Source organism: Schistocerca nitens, unplaced genomic scaffold (genome assembly GCF_023898315.1).
Source record: "Schistocerca nitens isolate TAMUIC-IGC-003100 unplaced genomic scaffold, iqSchNite1.1 HiC_scaffold_377, whole genome shotgun sequence".
NCBI lineage: Eukaryota > Metazoa > Arthropoda > Insecta > Orthoptera > Acrididae > Schistocerca > Schistocerca nitens.
In genome coordinates, this window is record NW_026045911.1 from 1,247,717 (window position 1) to 1,271,595 (window position 23,879).

At 46.9% G+C, this 23,879-nt stretch overlaps 7 non-coding genes across 7 annotated transcripts; 2 read left to right on the forward strand and 5 right to left on the reverse strand.

The window, feature by feature from the left end:
• The first annotated feature begins 8,493 nt into the window (after positions 1-8,493).
• Trnag-ucc (transfer RNA glycine (anticodon UCC)) lies at positions 8,494-8,565 on the forward strand. The gene has a single exon. It is a non-coding gene; the product is annotated as a tRNA-Gly (tRNA).
• Positions 8,566-15,345: 6,780 nt separating this feature from the next.
• On the reverse strand, positions 15,346-15,418 carry Trnak-uuu (transfer RNA lysine (anticodon UUU)). The gene has a single exon. It is a non-coding gene; the product is annotated as a tRNA-Lys (tRNA).
• A 296-nt stretch (positions 15,419-15,714) lies between these two features.
• On the reverse strand, positions 15,715-15,786 carry Trnae-uuc (transfer RNA glutamic acid (anticodon UUC)). Its single transcript has one exon. It is a non-coding gene; the product is annotated as a tRNA-Glu (tRNA).
• Positions 15,787-16,072: 286 nt separating this feature from the next.
• Positions 16,073-16,145, reverse strand: Trnam-cau (transfer RNA methionine (anticodon CAU)). The gene has a single exon. It is a non-coding gene; the product is annotated as a tRNA-Met (tRNA).
• Positions 16,146-17,126: 981 nt separating this feature from the next.
• Positions 17,127-17,198, forward strand: Trnag-ucc (transfer RNA glycine (anticodon UCC)). The gene has a single exon. It is a non-coding gene; the product is annotated as a tRNA-Gly (tRNA).
• A 6,131-nt stretch (positions 17,199-23,329) lies between these two features.
• Trnak-uuu (transfer RNA lysine (anticodon UUU)) lies at positions 23,330-23,402 on the reverse strand. Its single transcript has one exon. It is a non-coding gene; the product is annotated as a tRNA-Lys (tRNA).
• A 296-nt stretch (positions 23,403-23,698) lies between these two features.
• On the reverse strand, positions 23,699-23,770 carry Trnae-uuc (transfer RNA glutamic acid (anticodon UUC)). Its single transcript has one exon. It is a non-coding gene; the product is annotated as a tRNA-Glu (tRNA).
• Positions 23,771-23,879: the final 109 nt, after the last annotated feature.

Consider the following 23,879-nt stretch of genomic DNA (forward strand, 5'->3'; position numbering starts at 1 on the left):
CGTTATCAGTAGATCTACTATGGTGACGTACACCTTTTGATCAAAAGTATCCGGACACCTGGTAAAAATTATTTAGAAGTTCGTGGCGCCCTCCATCGGTAATACTGGAATTCAGTATGGTGTTGGCTCACCTTTAGCCTTGATAACAGCTTCCACTCTCCCAGGCATACGTTCAATCACGTGCTGGAAGGTTTCTTGGGTTATGGCAGCCCATTCTTCAAGGAGGATTGCTCCACTGAGAAGAAGGAACTTGCCCCCCTTCTTGCAGCGGTCTACCGTAGAAGAGCGTAGAGTTCCAAAAGATTGGATAAGGGCTCAGGTCATCCCCGTTTACAAGAAGGGTCGTCGAACAGATGTGCAGAACTATAGACCTATATCTCTAACGTCGATCAGTTGTAGAATTTTGGAACACGTATTATGTTCGAGTATAATGACTTTTCTGGAGACTAGAGATCTACTCTGTAGGAATCAGCATGGGTTTCGAAAAAGACGATCGTGTGAAACCCAGCTCGCGCTATTCGCCCACCAGACTCAGAGGGCCATAGACACGGCTTCCCAGGTAGATGCCGTGTTTCTAGACTTCCGCAAGGTGTTTGATACACTTCCTCACAGTCGATTAATGAACAAAGTAAGAGCATATGGACTATCAGACCAATTGTGTGATTAGATTGAAGAGTTCCTAGACAACAGAACGCAGCATGTCATTCCAATGGACAGAAGTCTTCCGAAATAAGAGCGATTTCATGTGTGCCGCAGGAGAGTGTCGTAGCACCGTTGCTATTCACAATATATATAAATGACCTTGTGGATAACATGAGAAGTTCACTGAGGCTTTTTGCGGATGATGCTGTAGTATATCGAGAGTTTGTAACGATGGAAAATTGTACTGAAATGCAGGAGGATCTGCAACGTATTGACGCATGGTCCAGGGAATGGCAATTGAATCCCAATGTAGATAAGTGTAATGTGCTGCGAATACATAGAAAGAAAGATGCTTTATCATTTAGCTACAATATAGCAGGTCAGCAACTGGAAGCAGTTAATTCCATAAACTATCTGGTAGTAGGGATTAGAAGTCATTTAAAATGGAATGGCCGTATAAAATTAATCGTCAGTAAGTAGATGCCAGACTGAGACTCATTGGAAGAATCCTAAGGAAGTGTAGTCCAAAAAAATGAAGTAGGTTACAGTACACTTGTTCGCCCACTGCTTGAATACTACTCACCGGTGTTGGATTCATATCAATAGGGTTGATAGAAAAGAGGGAGAAGATACAACGGAGAGCAGCGCGCTTCGTTACAGGATCATTTAGTAATCGCGAAAGCGTTACGGAGATGATAGATAAAATCCAGTGGAAGACTCTGTAAGAGAGACGCTCAGTAGCTCGGTACGGGATTTTGTTGAAGTTTCGAGAACATACCTTCACCGAGGAGTCAAGCAGTATATTGCTCCGTCCTACGTATATCTCGCCAAGAGACCATGAGGATAAAATCAGAGAGATTAGAGCCCACATAGAGGCATACCAACAATCTTTCTTTCCACGAACAATAATAGACTGGAATAGAAGGGAGAACCGATAGAGGTACTCAAAGTAACCTCCGCCACACACCGTCAGGTGGCCTGCGGAGTGTTGATGTAGATGTAGAAGTATCGATGTCTGTCGGTGAGGCCTGGCACGAAGTCGGCGTTCCAAAACATCCCAAAGGTCTTCTACAGGATTCAGGCCAGAACTCTGTGCAGGCCAGTCCATTACAGGGATGTTATTGTCGTGTAACCACTCCACCACACGCCGTGCCTATGAACAGATGCTCGATCGTGTTGAAAGATGCAATCGCCATCACCGAATTGCTCTTCAACAGTGAGAAGCAAGAATGTGCTTCAAACATCAATGCAGGCCTCTTCTGTGATAGTGCCAAGCAAAACAACAAGGGATGCAACCGCACTCCACGAAAAAGCACGACCACACCATAAGACCACCGCCTCCGAATTTTACTGTTGGCACTACACATGCTGGCAGATGACGTTCACCGGACATTCACCATACCCATACCCTGCCATCGGATCGCCACATTGTGTACCGTGATTCGTCACTCCGCACAACGTTTTTCCACTGTTCAATCCTTACACCATGCGAGACGACGTTTGGCATTTACCGGCGTGATGTGTGGCTTATGAGCAACCGCTCGACCATGAAATTAAAATTTTGTCACCTCCCGCCTAACTGTCAAAGTACTTGCAGTGGATCCGGATGCAGTTTGGAATTCCTGTCTGATAGTCTGGTTAGATGTCTGCCTATTAAACTTTACGATCCTCTTCAACTATCGGCGGTCCCTGTCAGTTGACAGACGACGTCGGCCTGTACGCTTTTGTGCTGTACGTGCCCCTTCACGTTTCAACTTTACTATCACATCGGAAACAGTGAATCTAGGGATGTTTAGGAATGTGGAAATCTCGCATACAGACGTATGACAAAGTGACACCCAATCATCGGACCACGTTCGAAGTCCGTGAGTTCCGCAGAGTGTCCCGTTCTGCTCTCTCGCGATGTCTAATGACTACTGAGGTCGCTGATATGGAGTACCTGGCAGTAGGTGGCAGCACCATCACCTAATATGAAGGCCGTATGTTTTAGGGGGTGTCCGGATACTTTTGATCACATAGAGTATGCCATCATAGCATCAAAATCGACATCAGATTTCCAGGTGTACTATCTCTTTCCGGTAACGTATTTGGTTTTTGCAGGCATTGCACACTACTCATCTATCTTTATATGGTGTTCCTTCTTTCTCAGAGTTTAGAGTATACCTTGTTCCAGCTTATACTGTCGGCGTCTTCATCTTGTTCTACGACTGATGTGAAGACAACCAGACTTTTTTTTTATTTCTCTGTATTATTAAGAGTGTTGTCAAAATTATTTCTCCGGCTCCTTTAATGTTCGAGCAGCTGAACTGCTCTTCAACCAGTACTTCAATTTCCCTTCTTCTTATTTATGTTCCACACTTAGATTGCAAGTCTTCATTGATTATGATACAATATCAATTGGAAGCTGAACCCACAATGCAAATAAAACTAAATTCCTAGTCGCATTTCTCGTTTGTTAACGCGTTGGTGGTTTAGATTCAATAACCGTTATCAGAACTCTTCTTAAAAATCCCAAGATTGCGTAAGGAAAATAATAACATAAAAAACATGGTAACATTTAAAAAATATTAAAAAGCTGCATGGATAAAAATGAAAGAATTTTACCACCAGCAAGCAAAATGCCGCCACTGATCTGTAAATCAATACCTACTTCCACTGGAATTATACGATATATACCTGCTACACATTAATATCCCACGAACACGCTGCGTTATGTTACGTTCATTTTCGTCCAGGCGCATCTTTCAAAATTTTATAATGCTACACTGTCTTCTATGTTGTTACTTCGATTATGGACGTCAAGAATTTCTAAGAAGAAGTGTTGTGATTGTCAATGAACGGAAACTGGCAACCTGTCAATGAATAAGAAGTGCGACTTCTACAGGTAACGTTTGCTACAAACCCTTGAAACATTTGTGGTTCAAATGGCAGTAAAACAAAAAATGGAAAACTAAAAAACAAAAATGATTGAAATGGCTCTGATCATTATGCGACTTAACTTCTAAGGTCATCAGTCGCCTAGAACTTAGAACTAATTAAACCTAACTAACCTAAGGACATCACACACATCCATGCCCGAGGCAGGATTCGAACCTGCGACCGTAGCGGTCACGCGGTTCCAGACTGAAGCGCCTTTAACCGCACGGCCACACCGGCCGGCAAAGAGGGGAAAGCAGAAAGATGGAAGGAGTATACAGAGGGTCTATACAAGGGCGATGTACTTGAGGACAATATTATGGAAATGGAAGAGGATGTAGATGAAGATGAAATGGGAGATACGATACTGCGTGAAGAGTTTGACAAAGCACTGAAAGACCTGAGTCGAAACAAAGCCCCGGGAGTAGACAACATTCCATTAGAACTACTGACGGCCTTGGGAGAGCCAATCCTGACAAAACTCTACCATCTGGTGAGCAAGATCTACGAGACAGGCGAAATACCCTCAGACTTCAAGACGAATATAATAATTCCAATCCCAAAGAAAGCAGGTGTTGACAGATGTGAAAATTACCGAACAATCAGTTTAATAAGTCACAGCTGCAAAATACTAACGCGAATTCTTTACAGACGAATGGAAAAATTGGTAGAAGCCGACCTCGGGGAAGATCAGTTTGGATTCCGTAGAAATGTTGGAACACGTGAGGCAATACTGACCTTACGACTTATCTTAGAAGAAAGATTAAGGAAAGGCAAACCTACGTTTCTAGCATTTGTAGACTTGGAGAAAGCTTTTGACAATGTTGACAGGAATACTCTCTTTCAAATTCTAAAGGTGGCAGGGGCAAAATACAGGGAGCGAAAGCTATTTACAATTTGTACAGAAACCAGATGGTAGTTATAAGAGTCGAGGGGCATGAAAGGGAAGCAGTGGTTGGGAAGGGAGTGAGACAGGGTTGTAGCCTCTCCCCGATGTTATTCAATCTGTATATTGAGCAAGCAGTAAAGGAAACAAAAGAAAAATTTGGAGTAGGTATTAAAATCCAGGGAGAAGAAATAAAAACTTTGAGGTTCGCCGATGACATTGTAATTCTGTCAGAGACAGCAAAGGACTTGGAAGGGCAGTTGAACGGAATGGACAGTGTCTTGAAAGGAGGATTTAATATGAACATCAACAAAAGCAAAACGAGAATAATGGAATGTAGTCGAATAAGTCAGGTGATGCTGAGGGAATTAGATTAGGAAATGAGACACTTAAAGTAGTAAAGGAGTTTTGCTATTTGAGGAGCAAAATAACTGATGATGGTCGAAGTAGAGAGGATATAAAATGTACACTGGCAATGGCAAGGAAAGCGTTTCTGAAGAAGAGAAATTTGTTAACATCGAGTATAGATTTAAGTGTCAGGAAGTCGTTTTTGAAAGTATTTGTATGGAGTGTAGCCATGTATGGAAGTGAAACATGGACAATAAATAGTTTGGACAAGAAGAGAATAGAAGCTTTCGAAATGTGGTGCTACAGAAGAATGTTGAAGATTAGGTGGGTAGATCACGTAACCAATGAGGAGGTATTGAATAGGATTGGGGAGAAGAGAAGTTTGTGGCACAACTTGACTAGAAGAAGGGATCGGTTGGTAGGACATGTCCTGAGGTATCAAGGGATCACCAATTTAGTATTGGAGGGCAGCGTGGAGGGTAAAAATCGTAGAGACAGACCAAGAGATGAATACACCAAGCAGATTCAGAAGGATGTAGGTTGCAGTAGGTACTGGGAGATAAAGCAGCTTGCACAGGATAGATTAGCATGGAGATCTGCATCAAACCAGTCTCAGGACTGAAGACCACAACAACAACAACAACAACAACAACATCAGCTATGAAGTATTACTTCATTTCCATAGGCAACAACGGCAACTGCGAAGTAGGTCATACTCTCGCTAGATATAAAGCCTGAATTTCTGCAACATGTTCGTACCGATGTCGCACAGCTATCAGTTGGGTGCATAAATACCGGACGGTAAGCACTCTAACTCTGGAACTTCAACCCTGTTACGCTACAAAACACACCTTCCTGTAAGCTTGCTTTTAAGGAAACATGTTCGTATTCTTTCTTCTGGTCTTAGCTGTCTCTGTTCCGTAATAATTGTTAATATCATTTTCACTTTTGAAACTCGCAATACGTATTTCTGGACGATCATTATCGTTGCAATATTAGAGTTGTCCATAATCATCACATATCCAAGATCCAAGTGTTATATATTTATTCACAGGTTGTCTTTGCTGTTCTATCGTTGCACAATCAGTTGTCATTTCCATATCTGCATCCTATATCACAAATCTTGTGTGTGCCGTGGCTTGATGCAGCAACATTTACATAAAGCTGGAAGGTTGAAGAAATATATGGAGGCTCTATACGAGGGAGATGAACTTGAAAGCAATATTATAGCAAGGGAAGTGGATGTAGATGAAGATGAGATGGGAGATATGATACAGCGAGAAGAATTTTAAAAATCTCTGGAAGATCTAAGTCGAAACAAGGCTCCGAGGGCAAACTTATTCTGTCAGACCTACTGATAGCCTTGGTAGAGCCAGCCATGACAAAACTCTTCCACCGGGTGTGCAAGATGTATGAAACAGGTAAAATATTATGCACCGGATGATCAAAATGTCAGTATAAATTTGAAAACTGAATAAATCACGGAATAATGTAGATAGAGAGGTACAAATTGACACATACGCTTGGAATGACATGGGGTTTTATTACAACAAAAAAGTGCACAAAATGTCCGACGGATGGCGCTGGACAGCAAAACGTCAATGACTGCTCATGACAATCGTGTATAAAAGGAGCTGTAATGAGAGAGAGAGAGTCAGATGCGCGAGCAGTCGCAGCATGTTGACGTTTCCTGAAAAGGCGCTTTTAGTGAAGCTGTATTATCAGAATGGGGAATGTGCTAGTTCGGCGTTACGATCCTATCGCCATAGGAAGGGGATTCGAACGGGTAAAGGTCCGTTGACAAATGCAGCTGTGACGAGAATGATTTCGAAGTTCGAAGCCACGGGTTGTTTAGACGATAGACCCCGTAGTGGGAGACCGAGCCCAAGCCCAAGGCGTGATGCTGCTGAGACAGTTCAGGAAGAAATGGAGACTGTAGCGGGCTTGTCTATGCACGGGGAAGTCAGCGCTCGTGCAGTCGCACGTCGCACCGGCATTCCATACACTACTGTTTGGTTGGCACTGAGGCGTACCCTCCGATGCTATCCATACAAAATCCATCGGCATCAGAACTGTTACCTGGCGATTTAGTGAAGTGGAGGGCATTTGCGGTGTGGGCATTTTAAAAGACGGCGGAAGACGACGATTGGTTGAGTAACGTGTTGTGGACCGACGAAGCTCATTTCACGCTCCGTAGGTCTGTCAACGCCCACAACTGCAGAAGTTGGGCTACCGAAAATCCAAGAACGGTCGTGGATACTACATTGCACGAGGAGGAAGTCACGGTATGGGTTGGATTTACCACATCTACCGTTATCGGGCCTTTTTTCTTCGAGGAAATGATGATTCTGGTTTTATAACTGCTACCGTGACGGGTGAGAGGTACGCCGATAAGTTACAGAATCGCATCATCCCCAACCTGGCTGATAAACACCTGGTGGAACGTACGATGTTTATGCAGGATGGCACTCCACCCCATATTGCTAGACGCGTGAAAGATCTCTTGCGCGCGTCGTTTGGTGATGAACGTGTGCTCAGCCGCCACTGTCGTCATGCTTGGCCTCCCAGGTCCCCAGACCTCAGTCCGTGCGATTATTGGCTTTGGGGTTACCTGAAGTCGCAAGTGTATCGTGATCGACAGACATTTCTAGGGATGCTGAAAGACAACATCCGACACCAATGCCTCACCATAACTCCGGACATGCTTTACAGTGCTGTTCACAACATTATTCCTGGACTACAGCTATTGTTGAGGAATGATGGTGGACATATTGAGCATTTCCAGTGACGAACATATCTTTGCTTTGTCTAACTTTGTTATACTAATTATTGCTATTCTCATCAGATGAAGCGCCATCTCTCGGACATTTTATTAACTTTGTAACACCATGTCATTCCAAGCATATGTGTCAATTTGTACCTCTCTATCTACATTATTCCATAATTTATTCAGTTTTCAAATTTATACTGACTTTTTGATCACCCGGAGTTTTGACAGATGCCTGTGTGGAAAGGCTTCTTCACCCGGTAGTCCGGAATGGAACAACGATGAACGCACCTGCCTAGTAAGAAGAAGAGCCCTGGGTCGAATCCCGGTCTGATACGCATTTTAACTCGTCGCTGCAGCTGACAGCAGTGATCCCCTTCAATTTACATATATATACTGTTTCACACCTCATTTTTATCGTTGCATTTGTTGGGGGCCGACGTCCAAAGAGCACAGTTCAAGTTCATCGTTGACTCAGACTTTTATTACATACTGCAGATAACCCTCACACCGAACGCACTGAGTTATCGTGGCGGCATACATTAAGATCATGAGACTACGCGCAGCCTACTGCGCTACTAACGCACATGACACTGAACCACCTATGCTCGACAAGCTGCCCGTGCTTCCCGAGCAGTTTTCTGCAGGGAAAGTGTGATTGCCACCCAACGACGTCGGATACAACAGAAAAAAGTGCTACACACGCGGAGTCCCCCACGACACTGCCTTAAAGCGACCGCTCATCACTATCGTGTGAGTAACCTTGCGGCCGCGGCGACGAGTCTTGCCCAAAGACGCAGCGTGCGTGGAGGCGCTGCCCGAACGCGTGTGGATGCACCCTCCTACCTCGTAAAGCGCCTACAGCTACTATCACCGTGGGCCGCTGCTGGCGGGCGGGAAGCCGACACAGCGCGGCGTCGCGAGGAGCGGCTGTGCGGTGGTGGTGTAATGGTGAGCATAGTTGCCTTCCAAGCAGTTGATCCGGGTTCGATTCCCGGCCACCGCAAGTGGCGCTAGTTTTTTCGTATATAGTATGTGAGCCGCGTGCTGTTAAATTAAGGTTTTTGTCGTCGTTGCTCCACGCAGACCATCCTGTAGTATGTCCCGACTTGTCCCGACTTTGCTCGGCTGACGCGAAAGCTGACGCTTGGAATTCGCCCTTATCAAAAGGACAGGAACTATAAACGGCTGTGAGAGGCGAGGTACCAAAACGACAGGCAAACTGCGAAATTTTCTGCTCCTTCTTCTGAAACAAAAGAAAATAAAAAAAGGGACGCAGTCGGCAGGACCTTTTTTTTTTTTTTTTTTTTTTTTTTGAAAGCTGACGCTTGGAATTCGCCCTTATCAAAGGGACAGGCACTATAAACGGCTGTGAGAGGTGAGGTGTGGCGAGGTACCAAAACGACAGGCTAAATGCGAAATTTTCTGCTCCTTCTTCCTAAACAAAAGAAGAAAAAACAGACGCAGTCGGTAGGACTTTTTTTTTTGTGGCGAGGTACCAAAACGACAGGCGAAATGCGAAATTTTCTGCTCCTTCTTCCTAAACAAAAGAAGAAAAAACAGACGCAGTCGGTAGGACTTTTTAAAATTTTTTTTTTATTTGCTCCTCTTTACGCATAATCGCACGCAGCCGGTAGGACTTTTTTTGTTTTTTTTTTTGTTTTTTTGTTTTACAATGAACAAAGATGCAACCAGAGCAACAGGCAGGCAGAGGCAAAGAGGGCAGGGGTCGAATGTCCCGAGGCCTGGCCACAATGTCTCCCCCAGACCTGTCACCAAGTCGCCACCTGAGTCTGTTGTAGGTAACTGTTCTTTTGTGATTTTTTTTGGCTACTGAATTTTTTTAATTTTTTATGTTTCTTAAAATATGTTTTTGGTTTTTTTGTTTATTTATTATTAATTGCCGACTGGCATGATGAATAGTGTGGAACTTAACATTGGAGCCCGTTGGCTGGAGAAAGAGGAAAGAAATATTTGGAGCCGCAAAGGAAACGAAAACATCATCCCAAAACTAAAGAAATTCAGCGTTTCCTGCTGGAAGAGAACGACAAGAAGTGCAGTGGGAGAAGAAAAAGAAAACACGATGAACTTAGAAGCCCTCAACTCTGCCGGGACATGAAATTAAGAAACGAACCTGAAAGAAAAATGAGCAAATTCTATTTCTCCATAATGGGAAAAAAATGAAATGGCACATAATTTGGCAACTAAAAACAAAACACCTCTCTTGGAAAGGAGTGTGAAAGGAATGGAAGATTTTGAATGTGCTGTCTTCACGGAAAGGAGCGAGCAAAACAGGCAACATAGAATATCAAAGCAAGCGATCTCCGTAGGAAAGAAGAAAGCGAAATACCAAATGAAAGAAAGGAAGAATAAGCCCTCGAAAGGGAGTACAAGTCACACTCGAAATAAAACGAAAGTTCGTTCCAATCTCAAAGAAAGGAAAAAGGAAAGTTATGAAAACAATCAAAGAAAAGGAAGAAAGAAAAGTAATTCCGTATTCCATTATTTTTCAGTTCAATGTGTTTCTAGTTTCTTCTTCAGTTTTCTGTTTCCTAGTTCTTTCGTAACGTCAACACGCTATTACATCTGTTCACATTTCAGGACCATGATCGACGTCGTCATTAAGGTTGGAGAACAGTCGGTGCCAGATTGAAGACTTTCCGAAGTTGCTGTTCAATGGGGATTTGCAAAAAGCGCTGAAAGCATCTCTGATATGAGGCTGTCCTCCGGAGCGTTTCATGGCGCTCCCACAGATAAAACAAGTAGTCGACTGGATCAATTATATTTCTGGCAAATATAGCGTAGGTGGTATGCCCTAAAATCCACACTGTAGCATTTCGCTTAGATTGCGGAAAAGGTTTAATGTCGGGGATGACAGCCGTTAGCGGGGAAAACGCCCGTTTGTCAGTCCTGTTAATGAGTGCGAGCATGTCGCAGGAAATAGCCCACACATCTCGTGTGGTTCTGCAAAGAAACCGATGCTCAAGTGTACCCCGTTCGTCACAGTACTCGCACTTAGAGGACGGAATTAGGTGAATAGTCGCCAGTCGGTCGTTGGTGGTCACAGTGCGAGTGATGACCGTATACCACGTCCTTCGCACTTCTTTCGGTAACAACTAGTTGCTGATGTATTGCCAAACAAGAACCCAGTTGTTGTGGGGATATTGACGGACTAAGTTATTCGGTGGTGGCAAACCAATCATCTCACGATACAAAGAGGTGGCAGACCGCGTCCTGCGGTCGCGAGCTAGTGAAACATGATAACTGCGGGACAAGAAAAAATCTCTGAATATAGCAAGCTTGTAAGGTATCCGCGAGACATCGATCGGTGCACTGTCAGAAAGGGGCTCATGGGCGCGGAAGAGGGCAGCGTCGTACTGCGAGGGCTGTTGTCTACAATGGTGGCAAGTCGGTTGACAAGCAGGGCAGAACATTTCTTTCTGACATCTACGAGACCCAGTCCTCCGCGAGACGGAGGCTGGGTACATGTGGCAAGTTTCACCTTGAAAATATGACCACGCCACAGCAGCCAGAGTGCTGCTTGGCTGATTGTGCGTGCCAACGGAGGTGGGACGTTGAGCACTTGGGCCACATACCACGCTTTAGCCAGAATGTGAACATTGATCAATTCGACACGCTGTAGAAGATGTAATTGCCGGGTGGCGTGACGGACCATGAGACCCTTGACAGTCGTCGAAATACGGCGCCAGTTGTGAGCGGCCATCTTTATGGGGCAAGCAAAGAAGTGAATGCCGAGCAACATGTGGGAGGCAGCTGTGGTATGCCAGGAATCGGCAGCATAGTTGCGACAGGCACCTATTGGGAGTAGCACCGTCTTATGCGGGTTCAGTTCCGCACCTGTAGCCTGGGCAAAAAGACTGAACACAGGTTCAACTAAAGGGATGTCCTTTTCTTGTCGTACAAGGACGCCGACATCGTCGGCGTACTCAAAGCACGACGCCCGTACACCCTCTACATCGATCCCACTGACAGTGCGCCCAATTCGGCGGAGGAGGGGGTCAAGAGCGATAACAAAGAGGGACATAGAGAGGGGACACCCTTGCCGCACAGACCGTGCAATCCTAAAGGGAGCCGAAAGGGTGCCATTTATCAGAATGCGAGAACACGCTTTCGTGAGGACATTTTTAAGGGCGGAGACAAAGTTCATATGAAAGCCGATGTGACCTAACAAGGCAAAGAGGTAATCGTGGTTAATCCTATCAAAAGCCTTCCTAAAGTCAATCGATAGAATCGCCCCCGGAGTCCGTGTGGCAGCAGTGTGAGCCACGACGTCCCTATACGTGCTCACGGCGGCAAGGATACCTCTCCCTGTCACAGCGCACATCTGGAAAGGGCTAATGATTTTTCGCATCACAGTGTGCAGCCTGGTTGCGACGTATTTGCTGAAAAGTTTGTAGTCACTGTTTAACAGCGTGATCGGGCGAAAGTTTTCAACTGTGTCAGCCCCAGCGGTCTTAGGGAGAAGAATGACTATACCCTCTAGAATCTCTGCCGGACACGGAAGGCCACTCAACAATTCATTTGCGACCTTTGTGAGGATAGGTTCTAAGAGATCCCAGAACTCGAGGTAGAATCCTAAAGGAATTCCGTCAGGACCTGGGGACTTGATGCGAGCAGACGATCTGAGTGCATCGCTCATCTCCTCCGTCGTGATGGCGGAAAGGAGGGTGTCATTGTCCTCGCGTGTAAGCAGGTTCCGCATTTCACCCATGAGTACATCTGCGGCCGCCCTATCGTGGTCGCTACATTGAAACGCGGCATTAAAATGGGCAAAAATATGCGCACGTATGTCCCTCTCTGTGGTTAGACGCTCCCCAGTCTCCAGTCTAAGAGACCGAATAAATTTAGTAGCACCCCGTCTCCGCTCTCTTTCGATATGGTGAATAGTCGGTGACTCATCAAAAGTCCCTACACAGCGACTTCTGAGTAAGGAGCCCTGAAAGTCTTGGGCTTGCAATTTAAAAATTTGAGCTTTGACGGCTTTTAACTGAATCAGAAATCGCTCATCGACAATATCCGGTAAAGAGACGGCATCCTTTAAAATCTGATAATAATATTCAGTGGTTCTATGTTTCCACAGCGCAGCTTCGGCGCTAAAACACTTTAAAACAGCGCGGATAGACGGTTTGGCCAGTTGAACCCACCAATTGACAACTGAGGCGTAGTTAGCCAGCTTTTCGCCGCAGGAAGAGAGCGTATCGTGAATCTGCCGACACAACGAGGGGGCACGGACATGGGTCACGTTAAACTTCCACGCCCGAGATCGACGTAACTGGCGGAGTTGCGGCGCGTGAAGGTCGCAGAAGAAGGCGCAGTGATCGGAAAAACAGACAGGGGCGACGTCGGCACTAATTAGGTGATCTGCAATGCAGGTCGACACATAGAGTCTATCAAGTCTACTAGCCCCATTTCGATAGAAATACGTAAAGACGTGCTGTTGAGGATAGAGAACACGCCACACATCCGCTAACTGGAAGCTTGCAATCAGACGACCAAGGTCGACGCACTTATGAGCCGTGGGAAACTGATCACTGTCCGCAACCACGCAATTAAAATCGCCCCCCAATACGACGGGCACCGTCGGGCTACCAATCAAGGTGGGTACATCTTCAATGAAAAACCTCGCTCTCGCCCTCTTTAAGCTGGTGCCAGACGGAGCGTAAATGTTAACCAGTTGCAGGCCTCCGATAACACACGAGATCCCTCTGCCGGTCGGTAGTCGTTTGACTCGCGTCGGCTCTTCTGCAAACTTATATAAGATAGCGGTACCACACCTAGCTTCCGGGTCGATATTATAAATGGCGGAATACCCCGTTAAAACATCAAGGGACACAACGCTCACTTCCTGCAGAAAAATAAAATCGTACCGACAATGTTGGATAAAATTTGCCAAGGCTTGCAATTTCTGAGGAGCCGCAATACAGGTGATATTTAAGGTGGCTATTTTAACCATGTAGCTATAGGACGCATGGGTATAGGGCACAGAGATAAATTCTTGAAAGGGAGTCACCGATAAGGCGCAGACTCACCGGAGACGGAAAGCAGGCTACCGTGGCAGTTACATGTCAACATCGTCCGCCCAGGAGAGCGGCGCAGGGTTGGTCGTGTCTCCGTCCGACAAACTGCCGCCGGTTGTGTCACCCGACGGGGTTTTCCTTGACGCGCGAGTCTGCGATTTGCGCTGTTTACGAGATTCCGTGTCAGTACTAATCTTTTTCGACGGGGGGGAAATTTCCCGGCCGCTGGTACCCTTTCCTAGCATACCCTTAAGCTTCTGACTTTGCTCTCGCACGCGTTTTTCTCGTTGCGTGGCAAAGTCAGTATCCTGCAACTTAGTCTTTATGTTTCCCACTGAGGCAACAGAGTGTGGTTCTACATCCATAACCAAGTTCTCCGCGTGAGGTGGAGAAAGGCGCAAGATATTCGCTGGAGCAGCAATGTTACTGGGGGATGGGTTGGAGTCCGCAACCTTGTCAGGAGTGGCAGTAGGTGCACAATCCCCAGCAGGGATGTCCAACACAACAGGCACTGAAGGTGCAACATCACATGGGGAGGACGATTGACACTGTAGAACCATTGGGGCAGGCGCGGTCTCACTAACTACGGCAGTAATAGCACGTAATTCCGGAACACTCGGATCACTTTCATCAACGAGTGAAGCCACGGAAGTCGTCTCCTGCAACGGAGCAGAACGGTCGGTCGGACGACATTCAGAGCTAACGTCAGGGGCATTGGCGACAACAGGCGTAGGTGGAACAACAGGTACACTAGGAAGAATAGACACACCTGCTGCAACCTGTTCACGATCTAGCGACTCAGCCGGTGGTGGAGAACCTCTAAGAAGGGCACCTGCGTAACTACCTGAGTGGTCAAGGGGCAACTGTACAGGGCGCCGTCTAGGACAAGAATTCCGCATATGTTCAGTGGAATGACAGAGAGAGCACGTTGGAGGTTGGCCGGTGTAGGAGATGAAAGCCCTATGGCCGCCTATGATAACAAAGGACGGAATGTGTTTCTTTAAGTCCATCCGTACAGTACGCACGCCGTTATCACATTGATAAACATACGCGGACGACCAATAATCTTTAGTGACAGCAAAGATAGTCCCATATAAACTTAATGCACGGCGAATTTAATCTAAGGGCACTTCAAAGGGCAGATGGAAAACTTTCACATTGCGTATACCATAACCGGCATGTAGCACCTTAACATCACTAATATTCCCGTCAGCATATTTAAATTTCCGAACCCCGCCGTTGACGGCCACCAAACGCTCACATAATTCACTATCAAGGATTTTCAAGAACACTGAATTAACAATAAAATCTAAATGTACACCATCAAGCAAAGCCGGGTCTATTTGCAATTCCGATCTGATCCAATGGTGAATTTCAAAAGCCGTGGGACGCGGAAATTCGCGGTCAAACAACAACTGAATAGTATTAGAACGGTTGTACGTCACCATGGTCCACAATTAATCCTTTAAAACTTACAAAAAGAGAAGAAACACGCTGAGTAAAGACACCAGGCCGCTGCAAACCACGGCGACCAACGATGTAAACACAGCTGCTAGCGGAGCTCGCGACGGGCACGTCCGCACGCCGCAACCACTCGGCCACGACTGCTCGTAACTGAAGAGTCCCTCGAATCGTGAAAAATCAAACCCGTCTGCGCAGAATTTTGACAGGAAACGAACTCCGTGCACTGATTACGGCAGGGCTACCATCGCTACGAGACGAGCCATTACGGAAACGTTAAAAATCTTCGCCCGGACAGGGACTCGAACCCTGGACCCTTAGGTTAAAAGCCTAATGCTCTACCGACTGAGCTATCCGGGCTCACGCTTCTTGCGGATGGAGCGGCTGCAAGCAACGTGAATAACTGGAACGCGTGTGTAGGCGTACTACGGTAATATCTGGCTTCTGGCGCAACTGGCGACTTCACCGACTTCCCACTGACGCTGGTAGCAGCCCAACAGCTGACCAGCGCCTCCTCTCCCTTTACCCCGGTGCTGACAGTAATTGCATCATGTGCCTGTTTTCCCTGATTACATTCGGTTGAAGCTCCGCAAGGAGGGCGAAAAACGAACGTTGGAAGGCCAAAACATGGAGCGTTGGGTGCGTAAAAACTTCCGTTCCGGTACCGGGAATCGAACCCGGGCCTCCTGGGTGAAAGCCAGGTATTCTAGCCACTAGACCACACCGGATTTGCGCTATGACGTAGGTTCACTCCGTCTCCTCTCGTATTTCGTGCTGAACCTGGACTCACTGCTGTTCTCTGTTTGCCAGCATATTTGCGCACAGCTCGAAATTGACTATTCGTTATTTTACTCATAACAGGTTAAGAGAAAGATCAAAGTTGTATGTTGTCATAATTGGAAATAAACATTTTGACGCTGAGCGTAGACTCCTTGTGGATAACGAATGACAATTAAGTTCGTTCCCTAGCAACAGCAACACCGTTAATTCAGCCGTGATGTACAGCAAATTAAATGCCCCGGGTGAGGATCGAACTCACGACCTTAAGATTATGAGACTTACGCGCTACCTACTGCGCTACCGAGGCACGTTGCAAGCAACGTTCCAGGAAACTTGGTAAGTCTCGCATATTAGAGATAGACAGTTTGCGCTCTCTGAAGAATCTGTTGTGTTGCTACACGTGCTTTCCCGACTTGCTAGATTAAACTGCTGCCGCAGCTTTTTCAACGGAACGCAGCACTGCCTGAGGTTACAGTCCATCGCCCTTGCGGCGCCTGAACACAGCGGCCTGTTGGGCCAGGCCGACGTTACAGCTCAGAAATAGCACGCGACCGTCCAAGTACGGTCTCTTGCGTGCTGCGTGTTTGGTTCTTCTCACAGCGAATCCTGCTATACATTCCTGAGGCTGACGGAGCACAAGCGAGGAATCGGTGCGGCAGCATTATAGCGATAACAGCAGAACGATGCATCGGCCGGGAATCGAACCCGGGCCGCCCGCGTGCTAAGCGAGCATTCTACCACTTTTTTTTTTTTTTTTGTTCTCATTTCGTTCGTTGCATTTGTTGGGGGCGGACGTCCGATGACGCCCGTTCAAGTTCATCGTTGACTCAGTCTTTTATTACAGAGGGCAGATAACTGTCAGACCGAACACGCTGAGTTATCGTGCCGGCAAACCTTAAGATTATGAGACTTACGCGCTGCTTACTGCACTACTGAGGCACATGCCACTGAACCACCGATGCTCGACAAGCTGCCCGTGCTTCCCGAGCAGTTTTCTGCAGGGAAAGTGGGATTGCCACCCAGCGACGTCGGATGCAACCGAAAAAAGTGCTACACACGCGGAGTCCTCCACTACACTGCCTTAAAACGACCACTCATCACTATCGTGTGAGTAACCTTGCGGCTGCGGCGACTAGTCTCGCCCAAAGACGCAGCGTGCGTGGAGGCGCTACCCGAATGCGTGTGGATGCACCCTCCTACCTCGTAAAGCGCCTACAGCTACTATCACCGTGGGCCGCAGCTGGCGGGCGGGAAGCCGACACAGCGCGGCGTCGCGAGGGGCGGCTGTGCGGTGGTGGTGTAATGGTGAGCATAGTTGCCTTCCAAGCAGTTGATCCGGGTTCGATTCCCGGCCACCGCAAGTGGCGCTAGTTTTTTCGTATATAGTATGTGAGCCGCGTGCTGTTAAATTAAGGTTTTTGTCGTCGTTGCTCCACGCAGACCATCCTGTAGTATGTCCCGACTTGTCCCGACTTTGCTCAGCTGACGCTTGGAATTCGCCCTTATCAAAAGGACAGGAACTATAAACGGCTGTGAGAGGCGAGGTACCAAAACGACAGACAAACTGCGAAATTTTCTGCTCCTTCTTCTTAAACAAAAAAAGAAAAAACGGACGCAGTCGGTAGGACTCGAACCTACGCTCCCAGAGGGAATCTGATTTCTAGTCAGACGCCTTAACCACTTTTTTTTTTATTTTATTTTTTTTTTATTTTCTCGGCCTGGCTTCATCGCCCTTGAAAGAAAATTTTCTGCTTCACGATGAAATAAATTTACTTCTTCTGTAAAGAAAAGAAACTTGTTTTCCTTTAAATCATTCCCCTGCGTAATGTTTTTATTCATGACGAAATAAAAAGACTTCTTCTGTATAGAAAAGAAGAGTATTTTCCTTGTTAACATTCCCCTGCTCGGCCTCCAACAAGGTGGCACTGACTCAGCTGACACGCAATCGTCAAAACTCGTCTTCTCGAAATCAATATGCCTTCACTTTTTTACCCCAAGCATTAAAGCTTGGCCTCGGTCGTTAAGTGATCCTTTCTTTTCCCCCGGGTTGTCTTCTCGCAGATGTGAGGGCAGACGTCGCTGGAGTCCGCAAACCGTCCTGTGGTGTGCTGGAGTGTGATGGTAGGAAATGTTCCTTCGGAAAAAGTGACATTCACAACGTGAGCCACAAACTGAAAACTTTCACTCGACTATGGAGGATAGTACAAAAACGAAGTCCTAATGTAAGCAAGAAAAAAAAAGTACAAGTACAATAATAGTGCACTTGGGTTGTAAAAACTGAACACCTGTTCGTTGATCCATCTGTTCGTCTAGCATCCTCTTATAAGTCCCTCCATAGTATGTGTGTCATATCGTCACTAGTTGTAATGCCGCGATATAATTGGCAAACTTTCGCTTATATTTGGGGTCCCTCATCAGTAACTTAGCCTGTGTGGCTAGGTATACTCTGTAGCCCATATATGTCCGGTCTTCCTGGGCATTAATGATGTAGTGCAGTGTGTGCGCTGCCAACCATGTCCACGTGTTCTTTTTGGTTACCGGATAGTAAGTTCCATCCGGTTGGAGAATCGATGTTAGAGAGATGTTCTGCGGTGTAGTCCTGCAGATCAATGCCATGGTCCTACGACACCAGTTCAATATATGGCCGTTCTCACCACAGGCACAACGGTGTTGTAAGGTGTCGATGACATTACATTCTCGACACTTGTCTGAAACCGACAGGTGTATTTTATGGAGTCGCTCTCTAGTTGGTATTGTCTGATTGACAATTTTATACCAAGTGGATCGGACGTCAGTGCCTAGAACACTGTTATTGATGTTTGTCCAGATTCGAGTCCAATCCGTAGAGGGGTACTTCGTCGCCATGCGGTTGGCTCTTCCAGTTTCGTTCATCAGACGATATAGTTGAGCAGATGTTAGATCACTTAATGGAGCACTCGATTTCGACTTCAGGTAGCTGGCTTCCAAGAGAAACATCCTGATATGATTCGCCTTATAGTGCACTTCCCCTAGGTTTATTGGTATTAGCATGTTGTATGGTTGATATGTCCTTATGGCCATACGAAGTGCGCTGTCGGGGTATTTGTGGCACAGCTGCAGTGTATTACGTACGAGGAGAGCCTTGCATTTCGTTGGGACATCTATTAGACCCAGGCCCCCTTCCTCCGGAGGGAGAGTGACGACGTTGATCCCCACCTTGAATATCTCACCCCTCCAAACATACCATCCGACTGCCGACATGATGCCCCTGGCAACAGTGTCTACCACCGGGAGAACCTGCCCAACATACCAGATTTTGGAAAGAATCTTGGTATTGATGAATTGAACTCGTTGAAGCAGATTCTGTTCTCGGCCTTTATTTTGTTGAAGGCAGGCTTTCGTGATGGCCAAGAGTTCTTTCCAATTGACTGCCGTTGTTCTTATAGGGCAACTGCTCATTTTTATACCTTGCAGTTTGACAGTCTCGCACAACCTGTAGGGACAAGTACCATCTGTCGGAAAGCCTCCCCCAATCGGCAATAATCTGGTCTTCGTATAATTTAATTTGGAGCCTGACGCTCGTTCGTAGTCAGTGATACTGTCAGCGATCTCCCGGAGCTCACGTTCCGACCGTATTACAGCACTCACGTCGTCCGCATAGGCAATACATTTTATGTTGTATGAGTAGACGGTTAAGCCCTGAAGTTTGCAATGGAGCATCCGGAGAAGTGGCTCAATTGCTATGACGTAGAGAGGCATAGACATGGGGCATCCTTGTCTTACTGATCTTTCAATAGGAATCGGTCGGGTGAACTGACCATTAACAATGACCCTAGAAGTGGCAGCGGTGTATATATTGCGAAGCACTGTAATGAAGTCGTCACCGAATCCAAGATGTTTCATAATTTGGAACAGATAACGGTGCGAAACCCGGTCAAAAGCCTTACATTGGTCTAAAGCAAGAATTGCTGCAGTCGGCCGTGTAATTGCACTGAACGAGATGATCTCCCTGTAATCCGCAAGACTTTTGAAGATATTACGTCCAGGTACTGCTGCTGACTGGCTGTGATGGATTATCGTCCCTAGGACGTTTTTAATTCTATGGGCAAACACGCGGGCCACAATCTTATAGTCGGAATTCAGGAGGGAGATTGGTCGAAAATGATTGATGTCGTCGTGTGAGTGTTGTTTCGGAACAAGTACTAGTAGACTGCCATTGAAGTCTTCTGGTAGTTGCAGACCCGCTCTAATTTCGTTACATATATGCACAAAACAATTTTCCAGTAGATGCCAGTATTCCTTATAAAATTCAATGGGAAGTCCATCCGCGCCAGGGGATTTATTAGGCTGAGCCTTTCTCAAGGCCATCTTAATTTCATCCGCAGTGACTTCACTCATCAGTGACTCTCTGTCAGCCTCGGCTAGTTTCGCTGTCAGAAGATCTTGCATGGCGGAGATGATCTCATCGTCTGTCGGGTCTGCCATATAGAGTCTCCGGTAATAGTCTGTGATATAATCCTTTATTTCCAGCTGAGTCGTCAAGAAGCCGCCATCTTCCGTTTTCAATTTACTGATCAGTTTTTGTCTTGCTCGTCGTTTCTCTCTGCCGAGGTGGAACGAGGATGGATGTTCATCGGAAGTACTGTTGGTGTCTCTAGAGCGGATTTTGGGACCTTCCATTTGTTTCCGTTTCAGCAGTAACAACTTTGCCTTAATCCTTTTAATTTGTACGATGGTTTCGTGCGTGACAGACGTTTCGGAGTATAAATCACGTAGGCATCTAAAGTAAAATTCAAAGGTCTCCTTTTGCAAGCGGCTCCTGGCGTAGCTATAGGCCTTCAAGCACCTAATAAGTCGAGGCTTCGTATAGTGGCACCACCACATCGTGACAGACGGAAAAGTAGCCTGTCTGTGTAGACTCGATTCCCAGACCTCCTGCAACTGTTCTCGTAGCCCTTGCTCTCGGAGGATGTCTACATTTAATTTCCATCCTGTTTTGCCACGGAACGTTTTCTGTCGGGTCATACGAATGGTACAGTGGTAGGCCAAGTGGTCTGAGAAATATATTGGCCACGTTTCCGTTGCCGATATTTGCCCTCTCAGAGTTTTCCCCACATAGATCCTATCGATGCGGCTGGCAGTTTGTGCGGTGTAATATGTAAAGCAGCTTTGGTCCCCATGTAGTATTTCCCATGTGTCCTCCAGTTCGAGCTGACGCACTGTTTCTGCGAGAGTAGGACAACCATTAAAATTCGGCCTTTGATCTTTAGGCTTTAAAACGCAGTTGAAGTCACCCCCAAGTACCACGTCTTCTGGATTCCGTCGTAACAGATATAACAGGTCAGTAGCAAAGAACTGGGCTCTGCGCACTCTATTTTGATTACCAGAAGGGGCGTAGATGTTTATAAAACGTATACCGTGAATTAGACACGAAATGCCTCTCCCGTTCTCCAATAGTTCGACGTCAGAGATGGTCACACCCTCTTTGATTAGGAAAGCCGTACCGGAGGAGCTATCCGGAATGGTGTTTTTTACCACTTCGTAGCCAGGAATGTCAAGGTAAAGGTTGTCGTCCACCTCCTGCAGCATCACAATATCCGCGTCACAGCTGTAAAGGTAGTCGCGAAGACTGTACAGCTTCTGAGTCGAGGTAATTTTATTGATATTTAACGTGGCTAACTTGTAGTCCTGAAACGGAGGAGGCATTTCCAGCCAGTGGTGCGAAGTCTCAATCCAAGTATGGAAGGGAGACGTCGGTGGGAACCATTAATAAGTATCAGAAAAGTAATCAGCGTCCCCTGTCGGAGGTGTTGAAGCAGGTCCTGTACTTTTGAGTTCTTCATCCCTCACAGCTGAGGAAGCACCTTTCGCCGAGCCGACCGTATTCGTTTCAGTGTCCACTGACATGCCTTCTACATCATCTGCCCAGTCGCCAACATGAACTGAGTCCCTCTTGGTGTGTGAGGCTATCTCAGCCAGACGGAGGTGTGTGGAGCTATCCCTGAGGACCCGTCGTGTAGTGTTTTCCCGTTCAGCGAGAGCGTGGTCTTCGACCTCTGACTGGGGCTTCGTGGTGTCTGCCACATTGCTGGTGCCACTCTGTTGCTTCTCATCAGGGTGTCCATGTAGGGCATCGATAAGGTCGCGGGCAATCTGCAGACCTTTCTCACGCAAACTTGGTGCAGTTTGCTCGACATTCTTGTGGGCAATCCTCCTTTTCTTATGTGTCTTCGGTGAATTGCCTCGCCTTCCATTTTCGTCAGCCTCTGGAGATGAAACGCTATCTTGCCCACCAGTGAATCCTGCCGTTGGCGCTGAGACAGGCATCTGTTTATTGCCAGTGTCCGAATCGTTGACGTTTCCTTGGGATTGTACATCACAGGAAAGGTTGGCCAAATTCGTACCCACTGGCTCGTTAGTTTCCGTTGGAACCTCAGGGGTTGCATCAGTGATGTCCTCTGTGGTGGAAGTTTCCATTGGCGTCACTCGGTCGGCGTCCAAGGCGTTGGAAATTGTGTCCACAAAGGAATGTTCCACGTTGGCCATGTTCGTGCGGGCTGCCACCACATATGTCAGCGGTAGGGAAGTCATCGTATTAGCTGGCACAGTGTCTCCTGGTGGCGACTGCGTCACCCTTCGTTGGATACATTGAGCACGAACGTGATCCGTGGCACCGCACCCAGAGCAGGTACGCGGTTGACCGTCATATATTACGATCGCCCTGTATCCACAAATAGTAACGTAAGATGGTATGTGCCTCTGCAGTTCCATTTTAACCTGCCGAACACCGTTCAGGACAGGAACCTTAAACGTCGCCCATTTTTCGGCAACATTGCTAACAACTTTACCATAATTTTTTAGCACCGCGTCGATGTCAGCCGCAGGTACTTCAAACGGTAACTCAAAAATTCGAAGAGTTCGAAGACCAAATCCTGCATGCAAAACCTTAACCTCCCCGACGTTCCCATCACGGTGCTTAAATTTAAGCTTACCACTACATGACTGCAAAATCTGTTCGCAAATAGCAGCGGTTTTAAACTTGATGTAGACAACGCTACTAACGATCGACAGGTGTACGCCGATGATATCGTCAAAGGATCGTTTCAGACTTTCCTCAATCCATAATTCTATCTCAAAAGATTTCGGTCGTGCATAGGTGTGATCGAAGACAAATTTCAACGTGTCTCTGCGCGTTATGTCGTTCATGTTCCGGTTCTAAACATTGTCACACAATAACACGTTATTGTGGCCGCTAGAACAGCGTCTACTCACCAGTAAACAGCACACAGCCAGCAGCAGCGAGGACGTAAACACGCCGCGCGTCCGCTCGCCACGGCCGCTGAAGGCCGACTTATCCCTCGGCCACGACTGCTCGTAACTGAAGAGTCCCTCGAATCGTGAAAAATCAAACCCGTCTGCGCAGAATTTTGACAGGAAACGAACTCCGTGCACTGATTACGGCAGGGCTACCATCGCTACGAGACGAGCCATTACGGAAACGTTAAAAATCTTCGCCCGGACAGAGACTCGAACCCTGGACCCTTAGGTTAAAAGCCTAATGCTCTACCGACTGAGCTATCCGGGCTCACGCTTCTTGCGGATGGAGCGGCTGCAAGCAACGTGAATAACTGGAACGCGTGTGTAGGCGTACTACGGTAATATCTGGCTTCTGGCGCAACTGGCGACTTCACCGACTTCCCACTGACGCTGGTAGCAGCCCAACAGCTGACCAGCGCCTCCTCTCCCTTTACCCCGGTGCTGACAGTAATTGCATCATGTGCCTGTTTTCCCCGATTACATTCGGTTGAAGCTCCGCAAGGAGGGCGAAAAACGAACGTTGGAAGGCCAGAACATGGAGCGTTGGGTGCGTAAAAACTTCCGTTCCGGTACCGGGAATCGAACCCGGGCCTCCTGGGTGAAAGCCAGCTATCCTAGCCACTAGACCACACCGGATTTGCGCTATGACGTGAGGTTCACTCCGTCTCCTCTCGTATTTCGTGCTGAACCTGGACTCACTGCTGTTCTCTGTTTGCCAGCATATTTGCGCACAGCTCGAAATTGA